This window comes from Pelodiscus sinensis, chromosome 8 (assembly GCF_052426305.1).
Source record: "Pelodiscus sinensis isolate ZL-2025 chromosome 8, ASM5242630v1, whole genome shotgun sequence".
Classification (NCBI taxonomy): domain Eukaryota; kingdom Metazoa; phylum Chordata; order Testudines; family Trionychidae; genus Pelodiscus; species Pelodiscus sinensis.
This window is the reverse complement of record NC_143059.1, coordinates 10,367,587-10,384,624: the sequence shown is the minus strand read 5'-3', so window position 1 is coordinate 10,384,624 and position 17,038 is coordinate 10,367,587. Positions and strand designations below refer to the sequence as shown.

The 17,038-nt window shown below is 44.1% G+C and overlaps 1 long non-coding RNA gene across 1 annotated transcript in view; it reads right to left on the bottom strand.

Annotated features, from left to right (window-relative positions):
• The window catches only part of LOC112544317 (uncharacterized), a 49,204-nt gene extending 36,779 nt beyond the window's left edge, over positions 1 to 12,425 (bottom strand). Inside the window, exon 1 of the long non-coding RNA XR_012905770.2 lies at positions 12,141 to 12,425. This is a non-coding gene — a long non-coding RNA (uncharacterized LOC112544317). The remainder of the gene's footprint in view (positions 1 to 12,140) is intronic.
• Positions 12,426 to 17,038: the final 4,613 nt, after the last annotated feature.

Genomic DNA, 17,038 nt, shown 5'->3' with positions numbered 1-17,038 from the left:
ACAAAGCAGTTTATCGTTGTAGCGGGGATGCACCCCAGGTAGGGGGACCTGGGCCCACCCTACTCCACCGGGTCCCAGCCCAGGGCCCTGTGAGCGACCAGGTACCAGGTCACTCCCTCGGCGGGGCCATCCAGCCGAAACACGCCGAGGTTCTTGGGCCGGGAGAGGCGGCTCCCACTCCTGCCCTGGGCCACTTCCTACCTGGACCCCCGGGCTTCCTTCCCCTGGACTTGCCCAGCTGGCTGTGATCTCCAGGTCGGCGTCCCCTCGGCAGGCAGTCTCCAGGTTGCACCAACTCGCCTCCGCCTTCCTTCCGGCCTCTCCTGAAGTCCCTGGCAACCACTGAGGGAGAGCTCCCTTCTCCAGTCCTTCTCCTTCGGCTGTCTCCCCAGACTGAGTCCTGGCCCAGGCTTTTATAGCCCTGCTGCAGCCCGGGCATGCTCGGTAGGGCTGTGGGGGAGGGGCCTCTGCAGCCAGGTAACCCTGGCTGGGCCCTGTAGGTTCAGTGCGGGGCTGCCTTGCCCCGTCACACAGACATTGGACACGTTATTAAAAATATGTCCATTTTAGCTTGGGAAAAGTGGAGGTGAAGAACAAAAAGTTGACATTTAATGCGTTACTCTCACCCCTACATTTTTAACAATTTGTCCATGTCTCAAGTTGAATGCTTTTTTTGGTGGCAGTTTATCCATCTGGTGAACCGAGTTCATGGCTATGAAGAGTGTACCCTTCATAGCTCATCTTATCTTCTCTTTAATGAGGAAAAACATACATAAACATCGGCACTGCAGACTATTTAATGAAGCAAGCCAAACTTGACTAACTGCTGATGTAAGCAATAGACTAAAATAAATCTGGAAATTAAAGCCTACTTTTGTATTTAGCTTTGAGGCTTTTATTATAATTTGCTGTTGTCATGTCTATGTAATGAAAATTTCTTTTGGGGCAAAACAAAACAAAACAAACAATCCCTAATTACAAGTTTACGTAACATATTTGCCATTAGACAACAATAATATAATATGATTGTGTTCTCTTATTTAAGAGATGGAACATTCCCTCAAAATGACTAACTATTGGTCTGTGGTTAGTATTGTCCTGCCTTCAAAAAGAGACTGGCCGATGTTAGGACATCAGCCTCACAAGGGAGCGGTGGGTGTGGCAGTGACATCATAAAGGCCTGTTGCATGATTTTCCGCAAATGCTTTTAATGGAAAAGTTTTCCGTTAAAAACATTTGTGGAAAAGAGCATCTAGATTGGCATGGACGCTTTTCCACACAAGCACTTTTTGCGGAAAGTGTCCGTGCCAATCTAGACGCTCTTTTGCGCAAAAAAGCCCCGATGGCCATTTTCGCAATCGGGGCTTTTTTGCGCAAAACAAATCTGAGCTGTCTACACTGGCCCTTTTGCGCAAAAGCTTTTAATCCCATCCTTTTCATAAGTACAGGTTGAATCTCGCAAGTCCAGCACCCTCAGGACATGACTGTTGCCAAACCAGAGAATTTGCCAAACCATGGGAGGTCAATATTGTCAAGCAGCATCACCAATACTTCCACTGCTTAGTAGGCTTTTAGAAGTCATTTAAGGGTAAATTAGAGCGAAATAACAGCACAGAACACTGAGAACTGGGACTGATAGCTATAAACAAACTTCATGGGACTGTGGGAAATTTGGCTACACCCACGATAAGTGGACATCCATCTAAATCACGCTGGACCATGGATGTTGTCGGATCAGAGAGTGCAACCTGAGCTAAATACTCTTTGTATATTTTGCTACCAATGATTTCTAGGGGAAAAACAACAAGTATTCCCATATGATTTAAAGCCCATTGAAGTCAATGGAAATACTCCCATTGAGATCAAGCCCTAAATGATCATGCAGAATACAAGGAAGAGCTTTTATTCATGTTTGCTTTCCCTTCTTAACCACATACAGAGCACAATAATTAATGGATGCTGTGTTATGTGGGCTGATAGATTGGGAGGAGGGGGAGATGAGGATTTGATCTGCAGAGTTTAGCATTCTAATGATTTGATGGGTTTGTCCTATGTATTTATTTTAATCTTTCAGTTAAATCTGGCAAATTTAATTTATGGGAAATGCCTCGTGTATTAGATGCTGTAAAATCAAAATTAAATAATTAACTTGAAACTGGAACAATATGTCTGAGAGAAGAGCCTTAAACAGAGCCACAAAAAATGATTCAAAGGCTGGAGACAATGCCTTACAATGAGAGATTTTGAGAGCTCAGCAGTGCTTAATTTGTAATGAAAGAGGGGGTGGGGCTGAAGCATTTTTTTTTTTTAATTTTGGTAACTCACATGGCAAGACCAGAGGTACCGGGACTATAAACTGCCAAGCCCAGCGGTACCTGGCTCAGCCTTGGAAAGCCTTAGCATAAATGAAACAGCAGAGTGACGTTCTGTTTTGCTTAGCTAAAAGATTGAGTGTTAACTGGATGACAGAGCATAAATACCTGTACAGGAAGAATATATCAGCTCTTAAAGCAGGCATGTCCAAAGTCCGGCCCGCGGGCCAATTGCGGCCCGTGTTCCGGTTTAATACGGCCCCACAGGTAATTTGGCAATATCTATCTTTTATGGCCCCCAACGAATCCATATGTATTGAGATGAATACATTGTAAAATCTCAGTTAATGTCAGTTGGTCTAAATCAGTTATAAATATATTTGGACACAACATGTATACTTGGTGTTATGTTCCTGTTCATATTTTTTGAACTTAAAAGTTGACAGACAACCTTTATTACCAATAATATGTAATGTACTTTACAATGTTCCTGACATATATTTCAGCTTCCTGGATTTTTTTTTCATCTGGCCTTCAGATATGAAAGGCAGAGTGATTTAACACCTGTTTAGATTTGTCATCCATGTGACGAAATGAAAAGTATGCCGTTTGCAATAAACTTTGCATAAAATAGTTAATTTGCATTTAATTTTAATGGTTCAAAGAATGTCAGGCAAAATGGTCGGCCCTCACGCATGTTCACTTCATCAAATCTGGCCCTCTTTGAAAAAAGTTTGGACACCCCTGTGACGGAGAATTTAATCCGAGGGTTCGGATGGGGGCCCAAAACCCCTACCAAATCAATTCCAGACACCCTTCTTAAGCAACCAGCTTTATTCAGGAATGCATTCCAGGGCAAAAACCTCCAGGATACTCAGGAGAAAAAAAAGTTTCTGCAAAGTTTCTGCAAAGCCCAAACAAAAGGCAAGGTCTTTTGTACTTTCTTACATGGTAATTACCCCCCTTTTGCTGACCACTTACAATTGCATGCATATACAGATCATGCCCCTTTGCACCAAATTCCCTCCAATCATCATTTGTCCCCTCACTGTCATTTTGCAGGCCTTACGACAGGTTCAAACCAGTTTCACCTGTCCCCTCCTTTTGTATACCTGTGCTCAAGCACGTACCTCTTTACAAAGACCAGACTTTAACAGCAGGGGTCATATTGACAAAAGTTAAGTTTATCCTTCATTCCCCCCTTTGATCCACTTGTGGATCACAATTAATCTGAAGCATCCTTTCCCATTCATCCTCAAACGTGCAAGTATCTTTGTAGTCTTTCTTGGGAGGGTTCTGTACATTTAGCAGAAGCATCTGTTGTACTTTGCTTTCTGCTACATTTTCTATCTTTTGTAAGCACCTTTTAATACAGCATAAGGCTAGCTGTATCATTATGTATATAGAGCATATTAAGACAAGGAACATCAATATTCCTCCCACCACTTTCTTCATGAGTTCGCTTAACTCTATTTCCAACCAATTCAAAGGATTCCAGTCTTGCAACTGCTCTCTAAATGTTTTTGTCTGGACAGACAATGTTTGGATTTCCTTTATCCTTGTGGTTAGGTTTGAACTCACATCAGAAACTTTAACACAACACTCTGGGCCTATTAATCCACATACCCCTCCTTGAGCTGCTAGTAGATAGTCAAGAGCCAGTCTGTTTTGCTGGGTAAAGATTCGTAATTCATTTAAATTTTCCTGTACCACACCTAATGCCCCCTCTGTGGTATTCATGAATTTTTCCATAAGCAAGGACATTGTTTTTAAATCATGATTTGTTTTTGCCTGCCCTACCCATGGAATGGTAGTTTCAGCTACTGCAAGGGCAGTTTGTTCTATCCAGTTCCATGCTTTCTCCCAAGACCCATCCCGCTTATTCCTGATATGCCCTGGTGGCAAAGTGTCAACAATTCTCATAGCTGGTGTCACAAGACCGAGGTAACAAAACCCTGAGGCATTCTGCGGAAGCCTTTTATAGGCAAATTTACCGCATATCCACCAATAATTATACATGTTCCACGAGTCAGACTGATATGTCATCATGGCTCGGTTCCCAAAGGTGGTGTTACCTTCCTTGCAAAGGTCTGTACTAGTGGTCCCTCCCCATATGGTTGTTATTTCTGGTTTGAATAGGGTGCACCAAAGGTTTGCGGTAGACATAGTGGAACCATTATGCCATACATGTGTCCCATTCAGCTTTGTTATAATGTGTGTGCAGCTTGATTTCCCGACAAAGGTGGTACCTGTAAGATTCCTACATAGGGGGCTTGTACCACTGAATGATAATTGGATGCACCCAGTCTGGTTGAACCACACAGTTTGGTCATTTTGTTCCAGTAATGCATCACTTACTAGTCCAGTTTTGTTTAACGGAAGGGCACCTATTGGGTATCCACTATGCGCACTTTGTGGTGCCCAGGCACACACCCAACATTTAGTTTTGTTTGCGGCTCGTGCTATACCTTCTGCCAGCTGCAGAAAGGTGTTAGTACCAATACCATTCCCCCCTTGGAGCCAAATAAGGCCTATACAAAGGAGGAACAAGAGTTTAGCCATTGTGCAAGGATTGTAATCCTTTCAGCACTTGCGCGGACGGAGGTTATAAGTAGAAAACCCACCGTCCTCTGACAAAATGCCGGTAGGTTCAATGGCAAGGTCGGGTGCAGATTGTTGTGGAATGTCAGCTTGACTAATAGGACCAGAAGGGATCTGGCCTGTAGTGAGAGCGTAGTGAATGAGGTCCAGGTCTTTGATTTCCGATGATGTATATCCCTCGTTCAGGAGAAGTGATTCGATTTCTTTCTCAGAAAGCGGTAGAAAGTCGTTCTCTTCTGGCTCTGGGCTGACAGGTTCAGTAGGAGGCGATATGTCGGGAGAGGCAAATTCACACAACTTCTGAGGGTCAACGGTGCGGCGCACGTGGCTTGCGTGTATCCAAGAATCTCGCTCGGCTACCTTCACAGCCGTGTTGGTAGTCAGCAAAACCTGGAAGGGACCATTCCACCTTGGAGATAGGCAGTCTTTCCTCCGGAATTCTTTTATCAGGACCCAGTTTCCTGGTTGCACATCATGGCAAGGCACATCAGTTGGGACAGGTAAGGCTTCTGCAACCTGAGAGGAGAGACTAAAAGCAATTTTAGACAGATGTATACAGTATTGAAGTAGTTCGTCATAACATTCAGACAAGTGGGAAGGATTAATTTTTCCAGGAGGCTCAAATCCAAGTAAAATTGGCCTCCCAAATAGGATTTCATGAGGGGTGAGACCATGTTTGCGGTTTGGGGTATTTCGGATATGCATGAGGGCAAGGGGCAATGCCTGTGGCCACTTGAGTCCAGTATCAGAGATAATCTTGCTTAACTTCCGTTTGATATCGAGGTTTTTCCTTTCAACATGCCCTGAACTTTGGGGATGATATGGAGTATGGAATCGTTGTTCTATGTGGAGGGCTCTACACAGATCTTGCAGGATTTTGGCCGTGAAATGGGTTCCCTTATCCGAGTCAATTTTTAAAGGGATTCCAAATCTGGGAACCACCTCAGTAGCTAATTTCTTCACCACAGTAGTGGCGTCCGCTCGGCGGCAAGGGAAAGCTTCCACCCAACCACTGAACACACATACAATAACCAGACAATACTTGAACCCACAGGAAAGGGTTAACTCTATAAAATCAATCTGCAAATATTGGAAGGGTCCATAGGCCCAAGTATGAGCACTCAGAGTAGTCTTTTCTCCACCCTGGGTAGAGAACTTTTGACAAGTAGCGCAATTGCTGTTGATTTTAGCAGCAGCTTGGTGAATCCCGGGCGCATACCAATGCTTCAGAATCTGGTCTGCTACCCCCCTTTTGTTCATATGTCCTAATCCATGGGTAATGGTAGCCAAGTGGGACACCAATGTAGAAGGAGCCACAGGTCGTCCATCTGGTGAAAGCCAAATGTTATTATCTTGAATACGACACCCAGCTTTGTACCAATTGTGTTGTTCCTTCTCAGGTGCCCTAGATTGCAACAGGGATAAATCATTTAGAGTCAGGGGAACAGAAACAGCAACCAGGATTTGAAATGGAGCTGGAGGTCCACTGGCAGCTGCATTCTTGGCTGCAAAATCTGCCCGTCTGTTTCCTACTGATATAGTATCAGTTTTATCAGTATGAGCACTGCAATGCATAATAGAAATAGCAAAAGGTAATTGAATAGCAAGCAAGAGGTCATTAACAAGGGATCCATTAGAAATAGCACTTCCCGAGGATGTTAAGAATCCTCGATGTTTCCAAATCTGACCTACAGAATGACAGATATTAAAAGTATACATTGAATCAGTATAAATGTTAACAGATTGATCAGTACCTAAAATACAGGCACGAGTGAGAGCAATTAGTTCAGCGGCTTGTGCACTTTTTATCCCTGGAAGAGAATGAGCTTCAATTATTGCATGATCAGAAACAACAGCATACCCGCTTATAAGGTTTCCCCTTTCATCCCTTTTACATGACCCATCAGTGTAATACACTAAATCAGGATTGGACAAAGGAATGTCCCTTAGATCAGATCGTGGGGTACAAGTGAGGTCCACCAATGCTAAACAATCGTGGGGTTCCATCTCATGGGGCTCTCCATCAGTAGGGTTAGGAAAAAGGGTGGCAGGATTTAAAGTAGAACAGCGTACTATAGAGACATTCTGGGCTCCTAAAAGGGCTTTCTCATAGTTAGTCAGTCTTTGCATTGACAAATGCTGGGTCTTAGTCTTATTCAACAAAGCTTGCACTGCATGGGGTACAGCAAGTGTCAGGTGGTGACCCAATACCAGGCATTGACTTTTTTCTAATAGTACAGCAGCTGCGGCCACAGCTCTAAGACACGGGGGGAAACCCTTTGCTACTGGGTCAAGCTGAGCACTAAAATAAGCTACAGGACGAAGGCGATTTCCAAATGGCTGACATAATACTCCCGAAGCGACCTGATCCTGTTCGTGGCAAAAAAGAGTAAAGGGTTTATCATAATCAGGGAGCCCAAGAGAGGGTGGAGAGACCAAAGCAGCTTTCACTTTTTGAAAGGATTTTTCTTCCTCCTCTGTCCACGGGACGGGATCCTTCACCTTGTCACATGTCAGAGATACAAGAGGTTTTACAAGACCAGAGAAATTAGGAATCCATTGTCTGCAATAGCTAGCAGCACCTAAGAGAGACCGAACCTGTTTCTTAGTTACTGGGCGAGGGAGAGAAAGAACAGAGGTTATGCGTTTATCAGTAAGCTTTCGCCCTTCTTGGGATATGAGGTGACCCAAATATTCAACCTCTGCTTTACAGAACTGGAGCTTTGCCTTGGAGGCTTTGTGACCTCTCTTTGCTAATTCACACAGCAAATGTACAGTATCCGTTTTACATGCTTCATGATTAGGTGAGGCTATCAATAAATCATCAACATACTGAACAAGGGTAGACTCTTTTGGCAGAGAAATTGAATCAAGGTCCCTTTTTAACAGTTGTGAGAAAAGGGTGGGACTTTCAGTATACCCTTGAGGAAGTCTGGTCCAGGTCAGCTGCTCCCCTTTATAGGAAAAAGCAAACAAAAACTGTGAATCCTTATCAATGGGAATGGAGAAGAAGGCTGAACATAAATCTATGACAGAGAAACATTTAGCACCTGCAGGGATAGAGGACAATATTGTTGCTGGATTAGGAACCACAGGAAATCTGGGGATAACAAACTGATTTACAGCTCTTAGGTCCTGCACAAATCTATATATCTGTCTCCCTTGATCATCAAATTTCCCCTCCTTTTTGACTGGAAGTATTGGGGTATTACACACAGACTGCGTTCTTATGAGCACTCCTTGTTCCAACAGGGAGGAGATTACAGGCGCTATGCCCTCCTCCGCTTCCTGGGACAAGGGGTACTGAGACACTCGAGGGTAAGGCCGGCCGTGTTTATACCTGATCCGTACAGGCTCTGCTGTTAACAGTTTCCCAACTTCATTGGAGTGAGAAGCCCACAAAGACGTTGGTACCTGGTCCAGCTCCACACTCTCCAGTTTGGAGTCTGGGTTTATACCTTGTCCGTCTGTTGTTAACATCATGAGGAAATTTGGTGCCTGATTATGGGGTATATCAACAAAGACCCCTTCAGGGGAACAATAAATTGTAGCATTCAATTTACACAGCAGGTCTCTACCCATCAAGTTTACAGGCGTACTGGGAGATAACAGAAAGGCATGTTCCTCTGTCAAAGGCCCAATGGTTAAGGAACACGGTTCACTCATTGCATGGGGGATAGTTACTCCCCCAACCCCCACAGCATTTACTATTTCTCCAGTTCTGGCCAGACTGGGAGCTTCATCCTCTCTTATTGTGGAAAGAGAGGCACCAGTATCAATTAGAAATTCATGTTTGTTTCCATTAACGGAAAATGAAACTAAGGCATCAGGTGTAGCAGAAAGAGAGACAGAAGGTAACAGAGAGCATTGCAATGTTTTATCAATAACCTCTGGGCATAGTCAGAACGGATTAATCCTTTGTCGGTCCTCCGGAGGGTAGTCTCTGTTGGGTGCACCTGCTGGAAAGGGGTTAGTATTGGGCCACCTCTGTTCTTGTGGCGATGGTCCGGACTGTCTGTTGGGGCCCTGGTTATATCTAGTTTGTCGTCTTTTACGGCATTCATTTTTCCAATGGCCAAACCCACCACAGTAATTACACACATCATTAGGTTGGGGGCCACGCCGGGGTCTGTTTGGGCCTTCCCTCTGACCTTTTGATTGCCCGTGGCCTTGTAAATCTTGTATTTGTAGTGCCATTAGGGTATTTTTAAGTTCCTTTTTCTTTTGTTTTTCTATTTGCAAGTTGTCAAAGAACTGAGTTGCAGCTTCCAAAATTTTCTCAGTAGTTTCCATTTTCCATCCAATCATATTATTAATAATCTTGTCTCCAATTTCTGGTCTTAAATTCTGCACAAAGGTGGTTACTACCATAGTGCGCATATTGGCATCATTTGGGTTAAAGGTGCTATACTTTCTCATGGCTGCAAAGAGCCTTGCCTGAAAATCAACAGGGCTTTCATCTGGCTTCTGTTTGCAGTTATATACTTTAGACCAATCAGTTTGCACTGGAACCATTTCGGTAATTGCATTCAGGAGACCTGTACGGTCATTTGCTAGCCTGGTACGTTCTGCAGCCGTAGCAGGAATTCCTGGCAAATCTTGGGGCCATTGCTCACCCAGGTGGGCAGGAGTATCCCCAGGGCCTCGCCTTGCTTGGGTGTAAAGAGCTTGCTTCTCATGGGGTTCCATTATTCCCGAGAGTAGCATGTCAATGTCTCTGTGGGTAGGCTGATAAACTTCAAAAATCTGGCGCAATTCCCTTTGCAAGCCCACAGGATCCTCTCTTATTTTTGGGAGAGTAAGCCTAAAATTCATGATGTCATTAGGTGTCCAGGGGACGTGGATAAGTGCTGGGGCGCCCCCTGCTGGATTAGGAAATTGTCTTAGTGGGAAAAGATTAATATTCTCTTTAAACAGTCCAGGAAAACTTTTAGGTCCAACTTCAATAATCACATCCTTATTTACTTCATTACTTATAGTCACTGAGTTATTTTCGGGATCTATTTTAGTTATAACAAACCCCAGGTCCTTTAAGTCTTTTGCCAATGTCCGCTGCAGCATTTCTGAGGAGACTTCTGACTGCTTCAGAATTACTGGACTCTGAGTATGCTCACAGTCTGAAGTTTTATTGGCCAGGTTGACATTCCCCACTGCCCCTGCAGAGGTGTGAGTATGTGCAGGAGATTTAAATTGGGCTGATGCAGCTGAATGATCGGTAAGCAATATTTGGTGATGCTGGGGCAGGTCGGTGGGAAGGGGAGCCGGGAAATTGGGGACCCACAGGTCCAATAGATCTTCAGGTGGGTCTGGCAGCGGAGCTGGTGGTTTCGAGATGGATGGGTAGATTCCGCTGGGCGCGCTTGGTGTAGGAACGTACGGAGGTGGACAAACTTTAGAGGAGTCAGATTTCTCCTTTATTTCTGCCAATTGTTTTTTTAGTTTTTCATTTGAGTCCTTTAGGCTAGCCATTATGGATTTATCTCTTAATTTAGAGGCCTGATCATCCCAGAGGTGCCAATAATTCATCTGGGAGGGGTGACTGGACTCTAAGACACCCTTTAAATAATTTAATTTCTCTAATTGAAAGGTACCTTGAACTGGGAATTGCAATTCTGATTCTACATAAGTATATTCATTCCACGCGTGTGTGAGCTTTGCCAGCTTCCTGAGCTTAAGACCTGCTGGCAATTTCCCTGGCTGGCTATAAATCTGCAGCATTTTACCCAATGGGGTTTTTGGATCTATCTTAGATCCTTTATTCCCCATAATCCCTGTCCTATTACCTATAAGACAGTTCCAATCCGGCACTAACCTGCCTTCCTCTCAGCTTCAAGCCTGAGCTGACCCTGTTTCTGTGTCTTCCCACAGTCCCCTTTATAACAAACTTATTCAAAACCAAAAAAAAAAATAAAAAATAAAAAAAAAATAAAGAAAAAGAAAAGAGAAAGACTTACAGTTGCTTGGGAAGGATGTTCTTAACGTAGGGTGGACGCTTACCGCCAGTGAAAGCAGCCGTTCAGGACAAGGAGAGAGGAACAGAACAGTGAGATTTTTAACACGGATCTCTTACCGATTTGTATGGCGCCTTTCTGTTCAGTCTCTCCGGTCCGGCTCGTCACAATCACCTGGTGTCCCGATCCATCCCGCTTCTGACACCATAAATGACGGAGAATTTAATCCGAGGGTTCGGATGGGGGCCCAAAACCCCTACCAAATCAATTCCAGACACCCTTCTTAAGCAACCAGCTTTATTCAGGAATGCATTCCAGGGCAAAAACCTCCAGGATACTCAGGAGAAAAAAAAGTTTCTGCAAAGTTTCTGCAAAGCCCAAACAAAAGGCAAGGTCTTTTGTACTTTCTTACATGGTAATTACCCCCCTTTTGCTGACCACTTACAATTGCATGCATATACAGATCATGCCCCTTTGCACCAAATTCCCTCCAATCATCATTTGTCCCCTCACTGTCATTTTGCAGGCCTTACGACAGGTTCAAACCAGTTTCACCTGTCCCCTCCTTTTGTATACCTGTGCTCAAGCACGTACCTCTTTACAAAGACCAGACTTTAACAGCAGGGGTCATATTGACAAAAGTTAAGTTTATCCTTCACCTGTCTTAAAGGGTCTTTTAATGTAATGAGGAAAGTCTGAACAAGAACCAATGGCTGAAACCTGAAGCCAGACAAATTCAAGTTGGAAATAAGGCCTCTTATTTTAAAACAGTAAGCACGATTATCCAAGGGAACTGATTACCAGAAGTGGTCGATTCTCCACCTTTTGGCATTCTAAGACAACGTGCCTTTCTGGGAGGTATGTTTTAGCCCAGGAGTCTGAAACTCCTGGCCCACAGGCCTTCCCCGGCCAGAGAGATCTCACAGTCCAGTCCGGGACTCCCAGCAGGATGGAGGGCAGGGCTGTCTGTTACTAGCCCCAAGCCCCGCCCCTTCCTCCTCCCCCATGGTCCCCCAAGCACACATCTCTGGAGATCACGGGGGAGGCTGGCACAGCACAGCCACAGTGGTCGCTCCCCCCAGCACTCCCTACTGTGGTAGGAGCCATGGGGGAAGTGGAGCACAGTGGGCGAATGCACTCCCAGGCTGTTGTGCCATTGTCCAGCTGGGGATGGCCCACGGGCCAGGAGTTTCAGACCCCTGCTTTATCCAAACACAAGTTTTTGAGCTCTACTAGAATTTAATGGCCTGTGTAATGTGGGATTTATACTACTCACACTAGCTGATCTAACGGTAGCTTCTGGTCTTCAACTCGGTGAATCTCTGAATAATTGGAAACTTCTGTTCGAAATCAAGTTCAGCACAAAGCTTTAATCCATTTGGCCCTGCTCCTGACAATGGAAAGACGGATTCTGAATTCAGCAGGCTTCAGAGGATGTGCAGCAATGGTTCTCAGTGTTATATCAGGGTCTCAAAATGCTTTGCTTGCCCCCTCCCCTGCTCATGTTATACACAGATCCCATGCTGTTCTAATTGCAGTGGTAACCTTCAACAGAAGAGGAATTGCCGATGCAATCAGGACCACAGATAACGTCTGAGTTTCTTTATGATGACCACAAGGCAGAGCTTCAAGACAGTGTAATGAGATTCAGTAAATAATATAAGATGACGGGGGGGCAGGTTATCATTGTGAGGTAATTACACCCTATGGTTCTTATGAGGCAGGAGGCACAGCCAAGTGCTCTCTGATCCATAGGGGCAGGATAATTTTATAACCACCATCTACCCTCCTCAGAGCTGCTGTTTGCCTTGTGAAGGAAAACAAACACAACCTTTCCTGTTGGTTGAGGAGATGGGGGACAGGCCATTGCTTACTGGTGACAAGTACAACAGTGGCTGTTTAAACATTCAGCGGCAGTTTTGGCCGACCGGTGTCACTGAACACGAATCAGTCCAGTCAAGCATGCCACCTACTCCCTCCTCTATAAGTAATTGGGGTAATATTACAACAGACTGTTGACTAGCCCATGAGACGTGGGCTTAGTCAGAGATTCTGCGACTAGGATCTGACAGTTTGCAGAACATTTTGGATGAAAGGCCCGCCTCTCCACGGAAACACATCCAAGTCTTTTTTTTTAATGGAATGAAAATATTTAGAACTTAAAGGCATGAGAGGATCAGGGGCTGAACAGTATTTAAAATGTCCTGAAAATCACCACTAATGCCAAAATGTTGTCCCGCTATGTGGCCTTTGTCAGAATAGCCTGTCCTCTGCACAGATCACATTAACCCTAGTGTTTTATATGACTCAGAGGAATGACACTGACATGAGCAAGCATTAGCTAGCTCATCACAGACAATTCCAAAGGTTAGCAGTCAAGCCGAGCACTTATCTTTGGCTGGGAAGCCCGGATCTCCTTGCTCAATAAGTTATTTCCCCATATATACATTTTTGCATCCCTTTTTTGGTTTTCAGAAGTTCCTGGCCACTTTTGACTCCCGGTCAACAATAGCTGTAAGAAAGGATTTTGTCACCGCCCTGATCCAGCCATTTAGTCACCAGGGCGGACTATGTCAGTCATTTGCATAACAAGTGACAGCCAGGCCCTAATTGCAGGGTTATTATGTCTGCATTATATGGGGTCAAGCAGCAGGGCAGTCTCAGTCATGGCAAAAGAAGATATCATTTTCACGCAAATGCTTTGAAGATTGACATCCACCCGCCAGACACACTGGTATTTTATTGGAGGGTCACTTTGGCCCAGGATAAAAAGCTTGCATTTAAAAAAGGAAGAGGTGGACCTCTTGCTTTCTATTCCAATAACTCAGTGATGGGCTGAATGATAATCTGGAAAAAGAACAATTACACAAATGATCACTAGTGCTTCAGAGTTTGCCCATTATTTCCTATTAAGCAATTATTGAAACTGATATATTAACGAGAAAATGACTATATCCTCTAATAAACAACCTCATACTTTCCTCATGACAGTTAATAGGGCTGTCCATTTCAAAGAGATAAGATTCAGCTATGACTGCCCACACTAGTCCCTCAGGCTGCCTACTACAAACACATGACATTCAAGTACCACCAGAGAACCAACGAAGTAATAGGGCTACCTTCTCATGGAGTTTTTCAAAATGTCTTTGATTAAATCACAACAAAGGACGCGGTTCCTGTACGGCTGGAGGCTTTAAAACCTCCATCCGAAATAAGAGCTTAAAACCTGCTTTTAATTCATGAGGTGATTTTAATCTCTTCCACTGACTCTGGTTCCTCCTCCCCGTTTCCCATAGCATCTGATGGCGTGTCTACACTAGGAAATTATTTTGAAATAATAACTCCCAAAATAACTATTTTGAAATAGCATGTCCACATTACAGGGAAGCCTCAAAATTAGTCCAAGGCAGGCTCACGTAATGTAGATGTGCTACCTCGACTTAAAGCCCCAGGAAGCAATGGGGAGTAATTACTTTGAATGACTCTGGGGCGTAGTTATTTCAAAATAAGAGCAATGGAGCATCCATACTATCACTATTTTGAAATAATTATTTTGAAAGAAGCATTACTCCTCATGGAAAGCAGGAGCACAGATTTCAAAATAACCAGCCCCTTGTTTCAAAATAACGGGCTTGGTAGTGTGGACACTCTGCTTCTCATTTTGAAATAACTCCCTAGTGTAAACCAGGGCTGAGAACTTCTTGACCTAGTGGAATATCACATAATTGCAAAGCATCATTTCTGTTCTGCAATGGTTTGGAGTGTTCCAATTGACACGGCTCACACAGGTGGGAGACCATGTGTCCTTTTTCCATCTAGGAAGGATGACGTTTTATTCTTCCACCTCATTCTTTATCTAGCCAATATATTTCACATGACAAGCCATGGATACCACAGGGAGATTTGAGGCTAACGCCCTTGTTTTCAAAAGGGCACTTGAATGAGTGCACTGACCAGGGTTAAATGTTGCGGAAGCACCCTGAAGATGTCCCCCAACTAAGGCTTAAACTAAGGCTATGTCTAGACTGCAAGCCTCTTTCGAAAGAGAGCTCGAAAGAGATACTTTCGAAAGAGCCTCTTTTGAAAGAGAGCGTCTAGACTGCACGTTGAACTTTCGAAAAAGCGGCTTGCTTTTTCGAAAGAAAGCATCCAGTGAGTCTGGATGCTCTCTTTCGAAGAAGCCCTATTTACATTCAAGAACGCCTTCTTTCGAAAGAGGAACTTTCGAAAGAAGGCGTTCTTCCTCGTGAAATGAGGTTTACCGCCATCGAAAGAAAAGCCGCGTTCTTTCGATTTAATTTCGAAAGAACGCAGCTGCAGTCTAGATGCAGGTGAGGTTTTTTCGAAAAAAGGCTACTTTTTTCGAAAAAACCCCTGAGTCTGGACACAGCCTAAGAGTCCAACAAGAGATTCTCCACTGAGTTTCAGAGTCATGGTCAAACACACCATCCAATCTGATTACAACGAGGGTTTTTAAATGAGACTATGAGGCATCTTTGTGCAGCCAAAGCTTGATTCCAGCACAAAGAGCGCCTTGTTCTCACTCTACTTTCCCTGCAAAGCATCTAACCCTGACAATGAGCCAACTCAGTCCTCAAGAGTACCTCCCTGGTAGAGAGTGCAGGGGAATTACTTAACTCTTGACAGCTGAGCCAGCTTAGTTCTACCAAGGGACCATATCTGTACTTAAGGCATGCAGCCATAGTCTTTCCTTTCAGTGAGGTTGTTAAATCTTTCCCTTCAAATCCCTGGCCAGAGCTTATATACTCCATTGGACACAGTAATAAAATAAGATCACAGCCCAGATCTCTCCAAAGACTTAGGCCTTGTCTATGTTTACCTGGAAGGTCAAATTAATATATGCAACTACAGCTACGTTAATTGCATAGCTAGAGTTGACTTACCTTAATCTTTGGCACCATCTCCACAGTGCGAGGTTGATGGGAGCCAACATTCCTATCAACTTCCTTTACTCCTCATGAATCGAAGAATACCACCGTTGATGCAGGTGCCCTTAGCATTTGATTTAGTGGGTCTTTACTAGACCCACTAAATTGAATTGCCGAAGATCGCATGCCATACCATCAATCTTCCTGGAAGTGAAGAGGTGGCCTTAATGTTCATCCTGATAAGCTATTTGTAAAGCTCACCTGAAACCTGGCAGAATTTTTGCAGCTTTTCAATCTTGGGATATCCCCAGAAGAATCCCTCCATGAAATTTGTGTATGTTTATGATTGGTGTCAAGTAAGAAAAAGAACAAAGAAAACAAACTTTTGGAAAGTTTGATACATTTAAACTTAGCTACCTCTGGAGCAAAACACAGCACTCATTTTATTCTGGTTACTCTACCATTTTTGGAGGGTGAAGGAAAAAACAAAATATGATAGGTAAGTGTAAGTATTTAACTGAAACCTGAGATTCCCCCGTTCTTTGAGAGCAGAACTCCTGGACTGCTGTCTCTTTGAAGTAGCAAGGCCTAGTAAGATTACTTGGGCACTTGATCAGATCTGAGTATCTGGTTTTCTGGGGGATCGATCATAAAAAAACTACTGCTACTCCTGTGCTCACAAACCATCCAGGGCCCGGAAAGTCTCAACACAATTATTTCATTAAAAGCTTTATTTAATACCTTGGTTGATGAGGGGCTGCAGATTCAGGCCTGCCACTAAGATGAAGGATTATTGAAAGGTGCACAACAGGGGAGACAAATGGACACACATGTGAAGTGATTTACCTTCAGTCACGTGACAAGCCAATGGCAAATCCTGACGCCCATTCCAGTGCGCTATCTATTGGCCCACATTCTAAACAGTGTTTCCTGCTAATGTCCTGCTGATCTGGGACTTGGGATTTGAACTAGTGACCAAGAGAGGAAAAGACTGTTTTCGCCATTGCTGAGCCCATCATCCATTCAGACACACCTCTCATCCCCAAGCTGACTAAGGATTTTTTAAGTAGGTTACTTTGAGTAGTGATTGAGGTCATGTGTATAAAACTCTAACCTCACTGGCTGTGTTTGCATTAGGCTTTATGTTGACACAATTGTCAGCCCACACTCTTAAGGGCATGTCTACACTAGCGAGAAGATCGACCCCCCCCCCCCCCCGGAGGTTGATCTTCTAACGTTCAATTTAGCAGGGCTAATGTAGACCCATAAATCAAACATTGAGGGC